Here is a 15,012-nt window from a genome sequence, read left to right as displayed (position 1 = left end):
TCCGTGTCCTTTCAAAATGGCATGCCTCATACATTGTTGGTCGAAACAAATATTAACATTTAGAGATTGGGTCAGTGAAACCATGTAGGATGCACAAGATATTAATATTTGTGCCATCACACCAGGTTCACTCGCCTCACCTCCAAGTGTAGTGACCAAACATTCTAATCATCATCAAGTCCAAATAAAATTAAAGACCAAATCAAATGCGCAAAACGACTGCCAAAACTAAAGAGCCATATATAAGTTCACAGACATAGTAGAACTAGTAATTAATAGCATCGATTACATATAAGTTTAACGACCGTCGGAACTAATTAAAGAAACTTGCAAGTAAAGTACTGGATAAAGTTTATTACAACACAAGCTCGTCGATAGTTCAGAACTACATAACTAGGCAAGCATCAAGACTTTCTACTCGGTTCAGGGGGCGGAGCATTGATAAAACTGCCGCCTTTCGCCAAGGTCATCCATGAGCGGTAGTCGTCACCCTGCATTTGGAGCATTGTGTCTATGTTACTGTTTGACGGCTGATAGCAGTTGTAGAACTCCCCCGAGCTTCTAAGGACATCTTGATATATGATTTCACAAAACTCTACTTGGATGAGAAAGAAATCTTGCTTGATGTTCTCGTCCCGGATCCGCGACAAGCGTGTGGCCGTCTCTGAGATGATCAGGTAGTGTAAGCTTCTGGTGGTCCCGTAAGAACGCCCCCATGCGACGGAGGGCATAGTATGCATCCTTATTATTGGAAGGCGGCTTCTTGACGTAGGGGAACTTTGTTACGTGCTTAAACACGTGCTTGCCGAACCTAGCATTTCGCGTCTCTAGGAGGCCTTTAGCTTTGACGTAGCCATTGAGAGCATCATCAAGTACACTCTACATATGTGTGTAGTTTGTTCTCGACTTATTGTCCGCAACAAAAGGCCATGGAATGTTTCGGTCATATGGAGATGAGTATGCAAATATTATCTCTACATAGAACACATAATGTTTAAGAACAGGACGATTGAAATCTAAAAAAAAATCATGTGTTAAGACGGTGAGGGGATGACTTACTCGGGAAAGTAAGGCATGAGGATGTTATCCTTCTTCTGGTTCGCCAGAAAGAAGCCTTGGAGGTATTCACTCGCGACTCGCCGGTCCCTAGCCCTGGCCAAGTGGATGGCACGCAAGTAGAAGGGGTCAACTATCGTGATGCTCGGGGTCTTGTTTCTAATGATCTACATCGCCATACTGCGCGGGTATAGGCGAATGAAGGTGTAGTGCTGTGGATAACTGTTTAACATGGCAAAGATGTCATCATACCGCAGGAAGATCTTCTGCCCAACGGTGCTCTCGACAAAGCCCTGGCTGGAGGGCACCTTGGCCACATACACCGAGTATGCACTATTTTTCTCCTTGAGACGCCGCTCCTCCATATGCTGAATACCGTCAACCAGAGATTGCATAGGACTGGGTGCATCATCGTACAATCTTTTAACTAGCATCTGCTCACCCGCCACATGCGCCCTCCACGCGATAGTCTTGGACACTGGTGGCCCGTCTTGAGCACGGATCGGATTCGGTGCCAGCTTACTGATACGTCTCCGACGTATCGATAATTTCTTGTGTTCCATGCCACATTATTGATGATACCTACATGTTTTATGCACACTTTATGTCATATTCGTGCATTTTCTGGAACTAACCTATTAACAAGATGCCGAAGTGCCGCTGCTCGTTTTCTCGCTGTTTTTGGTTTCAGAAATCCTAGTAACGAAATATTCTCGAATCGGACGAAATCAAGACCCGGGTCCCTATTTTCACCGGAAGCATCCGGAACACCCTAGAAGGACCGGAGGGGGCCACGGGCCACCCGGACCATAGGCCGGCGCGGCCCAGGCCCCGGCCGCGCCGCCCTATGGTGTGGCCACCCCTTCGACCCTCCTGCGCCGCCTCTTCGCCTATATAAAGCCTCCGTCGCGAAAACCCCGATGCGAAAAACCACGATACGGAAAACCTTCCGCAGCCGCCGCCATCGCGAAGCCAAGATCCGGGGGACAGGAGTCTCTGTTCCGGCACCCTGCCGGAGCGGGGAAGTGCCCCGGAAGGCTTCTCCATCGACACCGCTGCCATCTCCACCGCCATCTTCATCACCGCTGCTGCTCCCATGAGGAGGGAGTAGTTCTCCATCGAGGCTCGGGGCTGTACCGGTAGCTATGTGGTTCATCTCTCTCCTATGTGCTTCAATACAATAATCTCATGAGCTGCCTTACATGATTGAGATTCATATGATGATGCTTGTAATCTAGATGTCATTATGCTAGTCAAGTGAGTTTTACCTATGTGATCTCCGGAGACTCCTTGTCCCACGTGTGTAAAGGTGACAATGTGTGCACCGTGTGGGTCTCTTAGGCCATATTTCACAGAATACTTATTCACTCGTTGAATGGCATAGTGAGGTGCTTATTTATATCTCTTTATGATTGCAATATGTTTGTATCACAATTTATCTATGTGCTACTCTAGCAATGTTATTAAAGTAGTTTTATTCCTCCCGCACGTGTGCAAAGGTGACAGATGTGTGCACCGTGTTAGTACTTGGTTTATGCTATGATCATGATCTCTTGTAGATTGCGAAGTTAACTATTGCTATGATAATATTGATGTGATCTATTCCTCCTACATATGCATGAAGGTGACAAGTGTGCATGCTATGTTAGTACTTGGTTTAGTCTTTTGATCTATCTTACACTAAAGGTTACTAAAATATGAGCATTATTGTGGAGCTTGTTAACTCCGGCATTGAGGGTTCGTGTAATCCTACGCAATGTGTTCATCATCCAACAAAAGTGTAGAGTATGCATTTATCTATTCCGTTATGTGATCAATGTTGAGAGTGTCCACTAGTGAAAGTGTAATCCCTAGGCCTTGTTCCTAAATATCGCTATCGCCGCTTGTTTCATCGTTTCTATCGCGTTACTACCGCTGCGTTACTATCGCTTGTTTACTCGTCCCGGACAAAGCACTTTTCCGGTGCCGTTGCTACTACTTATTCATACCACCTGTATTTCACTATCTCTTCGCCGAACTAGTGCACCTATTAGGTGTGTTGGGGACACAAGAGACTTCTTGCTTTGTGGTTGCAGGGTTGCATGAAAGGGATATCTTTGACCTCTTCCTCCCTGAGTTCGATAAACCTTGGGTATCCACTTAAGGGAAACTTGCCGCTGTTCTACAAACCTCTCGCTCTTGGAGGCCCAACACCGTCTACAAGAATAGAAGCTCCCGTAGACATCAAGCACTTTTCTGGCGCCGTTGCCGGGGAGGAAAGGTAAAAGGCTCTCATACACCGGTCTCAGGTAAAGTATTTTTCTGGCGCCGTTGTGTGTGTGCTCGAAGCTATTTCCTTTAGATTCTGCAATTGCATCTTTTTGTTTCTTGTTTACACTAGTTTGGCATAATGGACAACAATGAGCTTCTTATTCTATTTCCTGATTTAAAACATGGATTGTTTGGTGCGAAAATTAAAAAACCTATGGAATCTTATTTGCATGCTCGGTAGTAATATTAGTATGAACGCTTTGAACACCATTGTTGATAATAATATAGAAAGTTCTAAGCTTGGGGAAGCTGGTTTTCATGATATTTTTAGTCCCCCAAGCATTGAGGAGAAAATTTTCTTTGATGATACTTTGCCTCCTATTTATGATTATAATGATAGTGGTCTTTTGGTGCCACCTACTATGGAGAGTAAATTTTGTTGTGATTATACTATGCCTCCTACACTTGATGAGAATAATAATGCTAGCTACTTTGTTGAATTTGCTCCCACTACAACTAATAAAATTGATTATGCTTATGTGGAGAGTAATAATTTTATGCATGAGACTCATGATAAGAATGCTTTATGTGATAGTTATATTGTTGAGTTTGCTCATGATGCTACTGAAAGTTATTATGAGAGAGGAAAATATGGTTGTAGAAATTTTCATGTTACTAAAACACCTCTCTATGTGCTGAAATTTTTGAAGCTATACTTGTTTTATCTTCCTATGCTTGTTACTTTGCTCTTCATGAACTTGTTTATTTACAAGATTCCTATGCATAGGAAGCATGTTAGACTTAAATGTGTTTTGAATTTGCCTCTTGATGCTCTCTTTTGCTTCACATACTATCTCTTGCGAGTGCATCATTAAAACTGCTGAGCCCATCTTAACGGCTATAAAGAAAGAACTTCTTGGGAGATAACCCATGTGTTATTTTGCTACAGTATTTTGTTTTATATTTGTGTCTTGGAAGTTTTTTACTACTGTAGCAACCTCTCCTTATCTTAGTTTTGTGTTTTGTTGTGCCAAGTAAAGTCTTTGATAGTAAAGTAAGTACTAGATTTGGATTACTGCGCAGAAACAGATTTCTTTGCTGTCACGAATCTGGGTCTAATTCTCTGCAGGTAGCTCAGAAAATTACGCCAATTTACGAGCATGATCCTCAGATATGTACGCAACTTTCATTCAATTTGAGAATTTTCGTTTGAGCAAGTCTGGTGGCCTAATAAAATCCATCTTTACGGACTGTTCTGTTTTGACAGATTCTGTCTTTTATTTCGCATTGCCTCTTTTGCTATGTTGGATGAATTTCTTTGATCCATTAATGTCCAGTAGCTTTATGCAATGTCCGGAAGTGTTAAGAATGATTGTGTCACCTCTGAACATGTGAATTTTTATTATGCACTAACCCTCTAATGAGTTGTTTCGAGTTTGGTGTGGAGGAAGTTTTCAAGGATCAAGAGAGGAGTATGATGCAATATGATCAAGGAGAGTGAAAGCTCTAAGCTTGGGATGCCCCGGTGGTTCACCCCTGCATATTTTAAGAAGACTCAAGCGTCTAAGCTTGGGGATGCCCAAGGCATCCCCTTCTTCATCGACAACATTATCAGGTTCCTCCCCTGAAACTATATTTTTATTCCGTCACATCTTATGCACTTTGCTTGGGGCGTCGGTTTGTTTTTGTTTTTTGTTTTGTTTGAATAAAATGGATCCTACCATTCACTTTATGGGAGAGAGACACGCTCCGCTGTAGCATATGGACAAATATGTCCTTAGGCTCTACTCATAGTATTCATGGCGAAGTTTCTTCTTCGTTAAATTGTTATATGGTTGGAATTGGAAAATGCTACATGTAGTAACTCTAAAATTTCTTGGATAATTTGATACTTGGCAATTGTTGTGCTCATGTTTAAGCTCTTGCATCATATACTTTGCACCCATTAATGAAGAAATACTTAGATCTTGCTAATTTGGTTTGCATATTTGGTTTCTCTAGAGTCTAGATAACATCTAGTATTGAGTTTTGAACAACAAGGAAGACGGTATGGAGTCTTATAATGTTTACCATATGTCTTTTATGTGAGTTTTGCTGTACCGTTCATCCTTGTGTTTGTTTCAAATAACCTTGCTAGCCTAAACCTTGTATCGAGAGGGAATACTTCTCATGCATCCAAAATACTTGAGCCAACCACTATGCCATTTGTGTCCACCATACCTACCTACTACATGGTATTTATCCGCCATTCCAAAGTAAATTGCTTGAGTGCTACCTTTAAAATTCCATCATTCACCTTTGCAATATATAGCTCATGGGACAAATAGCTTAAAAACTATTGTGGTATTGAATATGTACTTATGCACTTTATCTCTTATTAAGTTGCTTGTTGAGCGATAACCATGTTTCGGGGAAGCCATCAACTATTCTTTGTTGGATATCATGTGAGTTGCTATGCATGTCCGTCTTGTCCGAAGCAAGAGAGATCTACCACCTTCATGGTTGGAGCATGCATATTGTTAGAGAAGAACTTTGGGCCGCTAACTAAAGCCATGATTCATGGTGGAAGTTTCAGTTTTGGACACATATCCTCAATCTCATATGAGAATAATAATTGTTGCCACATGCTTATGCATTAAAGAGGAGTCCATTATCTCGTTGTCCATGTTGTCCCGGTATGGATGTCTAAGTTGAGGATAATCAAAAGCGAGAAATCCAAAATGCGAGCTTTCTCCTTAGACCTTTGTACAGGCGGCATGGAGGTACCCCATTGTGACACTTGGTCAAAACATATGCATTGCAAAGATCCGGTAGTCCAAGTTAATTAGGACAAGGTGCGGGCACTATTAGTATACTATGCATGAGACTTGCAACTTGTAAGATATAATGTACATAACTCATATGCTTTATTACTACCGTTGACAAAATTGTTTCATGTTTTCAAAATAAAAGCTCTAGCACAAATATAGCAATCGATGCTTTCCTCTTTGAAGGACCATTCTCTTTACTTTTATGTTGAGTCAGTTCACCTATTTCTCTCCACCTCAAGAAGCAAACACTTGTGTGAACTGTGCATTGATTCCTACATACTTGCATATTGTACTTGTTATATTACTCTATGTTGACAATTATCCATGAGATATACATGTTACAAGTTGAAAGCAACCGCTAAAACTTCATCTTCCTTTGTGTTGCTTCAATGCCTCTACTTTGAATTATTGCTTTATGAGTTAACTCTTATGCAAGACTTATTGATGCTTGTCTTGAAGTACTATTCATGAAAAGTCTTTGCTTTATGATTCACTTGTTTACTCATGTCATTATCATTGTTTTGATCGCTGCATTCACTACATATGTTTACAAATAGTATGATCAAGGTTATGATGGCATATCACTTCAGAAATTATCTTTGTTATCGTTTTACTCGCTCGGGACGAGCAGTAACTAAGCTTGGGGATGCTGATACGTCTCCGACGTATCGATAATTTCTTGTGTTCCATGCCACATTATTGATGATACCTACATGTTTTATGCACACTTTATGTCATATTCGTGCATTTTCCGGAACTAACCTATTAACAAGATGCCGAAGTGCCGCTTGCTCGTTTTCTGCTGTTTTTGGTTTCAGAAATCCTAGTAACGAAATATTCTCGGAATCGGACGAAATCAAGACCCGAGTCCCTATTTTCACCGGAAGCATCCGAACACCCGAGAAGGACCGGAGGGGGCCACAGGCCACCCGGACCATAGGCCGGCGCGGCCCGGGCCCCGGCCGCGCCGCCCTATGGTGTGGCCACCCCTTCGACCCTCCTGCGCCGCCTCTTCGCCTATATAAAGCCTCCGTCGCGAAAACCCCGATGCGAAAAACCACGATACGGAAAACCTTCCGGAGCCGCCGCCATCGCGAAGCCAAGATCCGGGGGACAGGAGTCTCCGTTCCGGCACCCTGCCGGAGCGGGGAAGTGCCCCGGAAGGCTTCTCCATCGACACCGCTGCCATCTCCACCGCCATCTTCATCACCGCTGCTGCTCCCATGAGGAGGGAGTAGTTCTCCATCGAGGCTCGGGGCTGTACCGGTAGCTATGTGGTTCATCTCTCTCCTATGTGCTTCAATACAATAATCTCATGAGCTGCCTTACATGATTGAGATTCATATGATGATGCTTGTAATCTAGATGTCATTATGCTAGTCAAGTGAGTTTTACCTATGTGATCTCCGGAGACTCCTTGTCCCACGTGTGTAAAGGTGACAAGTGTGTGCACCGTGTGGGTCTCTTAGGCCATATTTCACGGAATACTTATTCACCGTTGAATGGCATAGTGAGGTGCTTATTTATATCTCTTTATGATTGCAATATGTTTGTATCACAATTTATCTATGTGCTACTCTAGCAATGTTATTAAAGTAGTTTTATTCCTCCCGCACGTGTGCAAAGGTGACAAGTGTGTGCACCGTGTTAGTACTTGGTTTATGCTATGATCATGATCTCTTGTAGATTGCGAAGTTAACTATTGCTATGATAATATTGATGTGATCTATTCCTCCTACATATGCATGAAGGTGACGAGTGTGCATGCTATGTTAGTACTTGGTTTAGTCTTTTGATCTATCTTACACTAAAGGTTACTAAAATATGAGCATTATTGTGGAGCTTGTTAACTCCGGCATTGAGGGTTCGTGTAATCCTACGCAATGTGTTCATCATCCAACAAAAGTGTAGAGTATGCATTTATCTATTCTGTTATGTGATCAATGTTGAGAGTGTCCACTAGTGAAAGTGTAATCCCTAGGCCTTGTTCCTAAATATCGCTATCGCTGCTTGTTTACTCGTTTTATCGCGTTACTACTGCTGCGTTACTACTGCTTGTTTACTGTCCTGGACAAAGCACTTTTCTGGTGCCGTTGTTACTACTTATTCATACCACCTGTATTTCACTATCTCTTCGCCGAACTAGTGCACCTATTAGGTGTGTTGGGGACACAAGAGACTTCTTGCTTTGTGGTTGCAGGGTTGCATGAGAGGGATATCTTTGACCTCTTCCTCCCTGAGTTCGATAAACCTTGGGTATCCACTTAAGGGAAACTTACTGCTGTTCTACAAACCTCTGCTCTTGGAGGCCCAACACTGTCTACAAGAATAGAAGGTCCCGTAGACATCACTTACTAGCAGACTTGTCCTCCTTCTTCTTTATTTTCCATCCCTTCGGCTTCTTAATTACGTCTTTTGCATTCTCCTCATTGCAAGCCTTCTTGAGTGTGTTAGGGTTGATAACACTTTTTGGCTTGGCTGTCTGCTGAGTCTCGGTGAAGTCGGCAGCTGGAGGCGTCTTCTGAGAACTGCATAGACGCTTGTTTCAATTGGGTTTCCCTGCGGCAGCTGCTAGAGAGGGTTCGGCAAATATGTCGTCATCCATCCCACATTCGAACTTGTAGTAATCAAGGTTGGCAAATGTAATGTCCTTGTTCGGATCTTGTGCCATTTGCATGTCCTAATCAGCTAACGGCGGCACCGTTGGGGTGGTCTTGCCATGGCTTGGCGCCGGCACGGCCGGGCGGTGCTCGTCCGCGGGGTGGTGTCCCTCGCCCCCAAACGAATCTGGCTCTTTGGCCAAAGCATTGACCAAATTCAGTAATAACCATAGAAGATGAATTCATTGACCCAGAAACGCATCGGGTAGTATTGTATAAGAGTAAACTAGTAATATCCATATAGATGAATACGAATAAAATAAATTCACTGAACCGAAGAAAATAAATCCAGTAATAATTATAGATGATAAATCCACTAACCCGAAAATGCGTCAGGTAGTATTATATTAGAGGAAACCAATGATAACCTTATAAGATGATCCGAAGAAAACAAATCCAGTAAGCCAAAGAAGATAAATCCACTGAGCCGAAGAAGATAAATCCACTAAGCCAAAACAATCCACTGAGCTAGGAAAGATATATCCAGAGCCGAAGAAGATAAATCCACTAAGACGAAGAAAATAAATTTACCGAGCCAGGGAAGATATATCCATAGCCGAAGAAAATAAATCCACTGAGCCGAAGAAAATAAATCCACTAAGGCGAAGAAAATAAATTCACCGAGTCGGGGAAGATATATCCAGAGCCAAATAAAATAAATCCATTGAGCCGAAGAAAATAAATTCATTGAGCCGAAGAAAATAAATCCACTAAGCCGAAGAAAATAAATTCACCGAGCCGGGAAGATATATCCAGAACCGAAAAAAATAAATCCATTATTGTAATGGCACAGTCCCGAGTATTCGGGTGCCGATGTGGAAGCAAGTTGTGTGGTGGACGCAATTGAAGTAGTTGTGTAGCCAGAAATTGTCGATGTGGCGGGCGCAGTCAAAATAGTAGCATAGCCCGAAAGAGTTGATGCAACCGCGCGGCGCCTGACTGGCGTGGCCGATGAAGAAGACATAGTTGATATGGCGGATCCGCAACTGGTGAACACCCGAATATATCGAGTATGTGATGTCGTGTCCACGACAGGCGAGTCCTCGAGCGTGGCAATTGCACGATGTCGAGTGCGCGGCGGCGGATGCGTGATGGCGATCGGGGTCGACACAACCAAGTAATTAAAGTTTATTCCCGATCTGCAGTTATATTACGGCGCAAAAAAACTATACGCAAATAATAGTACGAGCTGAAAATATTTGGTGAAATAAATTTTGGGTAATTGGAAATATAGCACCTAATAATTTTTATGTTGGATGGTGAAGTGCGCACTAGCACGTTCGTGCTAGCAAATCCACGACGAACAAGTTCGGAAGAGTCTGCCTTTGCAAATAAATCTGAAGTCTCTCGCAAAAAAATTAGGAAGCAAATATTTATCTATATTTTCTATATAGTGAATTTTCTTGCTAAAGATAAGATCGTGTGTTGTTTGCCTTTGGTTAGATGAATAGTTGCCCAATCAAAAACCAAATACGAGTTCTTAGCTTTTGCTTTCCTGAGAGAATACAGCGATCGGGTGTTGGAGCTCGTAAAGCATACGGCTGATCCACAGCACGGAAAGCACGAGTTTCTGGACTTTAACTTGCCCATTGTCATGTATACCATTGAATTAGCCTTCCGTGCCGTCTGGCTGCGCGCTTCGCGTCAAGGTAAGATTTTCCTACTGCCAAGCACGCGGAAATAGCTTCTTCTCGTCTTCAATCGCGTTGATGATAAACTCGATGATGAACTTGATGGATCTCGTCCGGATAACGAAATTTAGTCGTCACGATTCTCACAGATGGTGCCAATTAACGAGGGATCATTTCGTCAATGCCTACAGATTGTAGACTTCGGTTTCGGGAAAGAGCGACGATAGAGATTTCGGGAGCGAGATTGGGCACACGATATACCTAGCTTTGGGTCCCCTCGGTGAACGATCCCTATGTGCTGCTAGCAATCTAGTATATGATCAGTATGTTTACAGGGGGCCGTCGTAGGCGGAACTATATTGTCTATATGTTGACCCTTTTATATGGGTGTCCTGGCTAGCTTTTATATGCAACCAGTTTAGAATTTTACAAGAGTCCTAGTCGACTACTTCTTCGGTTGCCTTCTTGGGTCTTCTCCATATTGGGCCAAGCCGGGTATGGTAATAATAGGTATGGGTCAAAGTGGCTCGGCACCTACTATTGACAAGATCCACATTGTACCGCAATGGCTAGCTATGTATCTGCTGTTTGGTTTATCCTAGCCGGCCAGGTTCAAACCCTGGTGGCCCCAATTTTTTTCCCTTTTTTTTTTGATTTAACCCTGTAATAAATAGAAGAATACACTAAAATAAAAGGCATAAATAATTATAATTATGTAAAACATTTAAAATAATATAGAATCTAGAAAATCTAAAAAATATAAATTATATGTCTATTTTGATCGGTACAATGTGTAGATTAACAATATGACATCCATTATTCATACAAAAAATGATACGTAATTATCTTTTCACAATATTTTTGCCCTTCTTTCTCGCGGTTGAATAATTTATCCCCGGAACTCCTTGACTTCTTCTCTTGAACGGACGGCCTTTAGTAGGTAGGGTGGTTCTGCTTCTTCTTGTTGTGTATGGTGCTTCATCGTCGTCGTCATCTTCCATCTTTGGGTCGCCGTACTGGTCGAAGTCTAGCTCGTTGGGGGCTCCATCCATTCCGATGATGCTCCTTTTGCCTCTCCTCACGACAACACGGCTAAGCTTTTGCGGGTCGGTAATGAAGAAGCATTGGTCCACTTGGGAACCTAGTACCCATGGCTCATATTTCGCGGTGACCTTTGCGCCTGCGGTCTTGGATTTGGCTTCGGGTATAACCATGGTGGTGAAATATCGGTCTTCTTTTACGACACTCTTGGCCCACCTGACATGGAACATCGCCACATTCTCTCTGATGTAGCTCAGCTCTCAGATCTCCTCGATCTTTTCGTAGTATCTGTGCTTGACGTCACCGGTGTAGGATTCCATCGTTACCCCGGAGTTCTGATAATCGCTCTTCATGTCCTATTCCCCGGTGTAGAATGTGTAGCCGTTGATATCGTACACCTGAAATGTCACCAGGTTGTGTTCGGTGCCTTGTGACAAGGCGAATATGAGTTTTTTTTCGTAGAAGAATCCTCGTGCTAGCCTACCAGCGCATTAGCTTTGCTTGCTTAGGGTCCCTAAATTGTCGCTGTAGACGAGAAGTGATGGGAAAGTACCACGCCACCTTCCCGAGAGCTTTCTTCCCCTTCTTGTATCGACTAACGCCGCGCTCCGGACATATGGTAGACTCCGTGTGCTTGTCCCGATAAATGATGCAATCGTTCAAGCACACATGATATTTCACGTGTGGTAAATCCAGAGGACACACGATTTTCTTGGCCTCCTTGATACTAGTCGGACAGCTGTTCCCTTTGGGAAGACGTTTGTGCTAGAATGACATGTTATCGTTGAAGGATGAGTCGGTCATTTTGTGCTTTACCTCCATCTCCAGAGTCATGAGCGTTACTTTCAAGCGGGTATCCTCGGGCATGCATCCTTCATACAATGGAGTAACCGCGTCTATTTCTAGTTGATCCTGCTTGGATTTCTCTCGGGCGGCAGCTCTTGCGTTACTCGTCTGCTTGAGAAGCAAATCTTGAATATGAGGGTCATGCAGCCAGTCCATCAACGATGGTCCATTGTCTTCATCTTCATGATCATCATCATCACCTCCGTCTTATTCTTCCTCATCATGTCTAGGATCTTCTACATTGTAATCATGATCATGTCCGGGATCTTCTACATGGTGTTCACCTCCTTCCTTATTTCTTGAAATCCCATGGACAAATTCATAATCATCTTCATCACCTTGCCACCGATAGCCATCCATGAAACCACGCACAAGAAGGTGGTCCCGCACCATATCGGATTTAGGGTCCATAAGTTTCGTCAGCTTACATCTTTGACACGGACATCTTATCTCCGTTTGGTTATTTTTAATCATCTCGGCCGTCACGGATATAAAAAATGTAGCCACAATGCCTTCGCTCATCATGCGAACCATGGTCGCCTGCGGGGTATAGAGAAAATGGATATTTTCGAACCAAAAGAAAAATTTGGCATGACCTTCCCTAAAAATAGGACATATGTATATGCGTAGTATGCCCATTTTTCACCGAAACGGAAATGAATCAACATTTCAGAAAAATATTGGAAATTCGCATTTCAAATCCCTGCAAACAAAAACATGCATGCAACACCTATGTGTAAGCTTCGTATACAACACATGCATGCATGTGAGGCTTCACGTGCATACAACACATATGGAGGCTTCACATAACATATATGCACACACACACACACACACACACACACGTGTGCAAGATGATCGGGCCGGTCACATACAAAGCATATCCAACAAATTGTCACCCATCACATAAAGTTACCGATACGGTGAAACCGAGAGTGTTGGATGAGAAAAAAGTTGAGATTAAGTAGGGAGAGAGCTTCACCTTACTTACATATCAAAAAAATTAGGTTTAACAACTTAATTTGGGTGAATGAAGGAGTATAAATGAGGTGGGAAGGAGGAGCAACACGACTAGATCCATATTTGGTGGAGGTGGTGGTGGAAGAGTGTTGGGAAAAGTGGGTGGCACATGTGTGTGTGGGGGAGCAGGAAATATGGTCCCAGAGGTTAGCAGTGGCGCACCACTTAGTAGTGCGCCACTGCTATGTGAGATAGCAATGGCACACCACTAGGTGGTGCGCCACTGCTAACCTGGCACCAGCCCCCTCCCTGGTCCAACCACATGTGCATAACCTACCAGTGGCGCACCTCTACGTGGTACGCCATAGCTTGTAGTGGTGCACCACTCTCTAGTGCACCACTGGTAAGGTGCTTACCTGTAAAAGGCCATGGCACACCCTCCCCCAAACTTAGCGAGTGGCGCATCCCATTGTGGTGCGCCATAGCTATGTGAGATAGCAATGGCACACCACTAAATGGTGCGCTGCTACTAAGTTTGGGGGAGGGGTGGGATCTGGACGAACTTTAGGGATGGCGCACCCCACAAGCAGTGCGCCACTGCTATATTTGTATCAGTGGAGCACCCTTTTTGGTGCGCCACTGCTAACTAGCAGTGGCACACTAAAATTGTTGTGCGCCACTGACAGCATTCTTACGGCAAGGCCTTTTCCTAGTAGTGTCCCCTTCGAAGGAGTAAAATGCCTACGTCCTGCTAGATTTGTATTGCTCGGATGTGTTTACAATGGGGGTGCTCAGCCGATCGGCGTTGCAACTAGGAGCAGGGTTTATTGGAGAATGGAGATCGAATCGTTTCTAGGGTTTAGCCCGGGGTTTATATGAGCACCCCCGGTCTAGGGTTTACAGGAGGTAAGATCGAGCATATCTACTTGCTAAAAGGCCGGAAGGCCTTAACCTACACCCTAGGTCTTCAAAGCTTCGCTTCAGTCGCCAGGGCCTTGGTCCATCAGTCGCCAGGGTTTTAGCCTAGTTGCGAGGCGACTGGACCCCTCCTTGGGCCTCCTTCATCTGGCGAGTGAGACAGGTATTGGCCCCCCTAGGGAACATTCCCATCACATGTTGTAAATGGGAAGACTGGACAAAATTTGTTAAGGGTCGACTCTGAGCCCTACCATGGCCTCTGGTCCCTCCTAGTCAGCCATGGTTAATTTCTCATCCGCCATAGGGAAGCCAAGATATGTCAGCCAGAAACTTTTCTCATTATAGTTAATTAAGGAGATTTGCCACCCTAGCTTGCTCCTGGGGAGGAGCAACCATAACTATAACCTCACTCTTGAGGAAGTTTATTTTCAGCCTAGAAATGATTTCATGGCAGATTAAAAGGAACTTTTGGTTGGCTAAACAAGAGTCATCAAGTTGGAGTGGGATGATAGTATCATTTGCATACTGCAGATGAGTGACACCACCTTGAATCAAAATGGAGCACCACCCCGTTAACAGTGGCGTAGCCACACTTGAGCTGTGTAGTCATATGACTACACAGTTTTTTGACAATACAGGCTAAAAGTATGTAAAAAATTATTAAAAATTTGTACAAATAGATGTATTTGACTACACAACATTAATCTGACAACACAAGATTGTTGTCCTGGCTCCGCCACTGCCCGTTAATATGACCCGCCACGTTGGCAGCATCAAGCATAGCAGCAAAAGGATCTGCCATGAAGTCAAATAAGAGAGGGCAGATAGGGTCACCCTAAC

The sequence above is a fragment of the Lolium rigidum genome, chromosome 1 (genome assembly GCF_022539505.1).
Source record: "Lolium rigidum isolate FL_2022 chromosome 1, APGP_CSIRO_Lrig_0.1, whole genome shotgun sequence".
In the NCBI taxonomy this organism is placed as follows: domain Eukaryota; kingdom Viridiplantae; phylum Streptophyta; class Magnoliopsida; order Poales; family Poaceae; genus Lolium; species Lolium rigidum.
Note: the sequence above shows the minus strand (reverse complement) of the source record.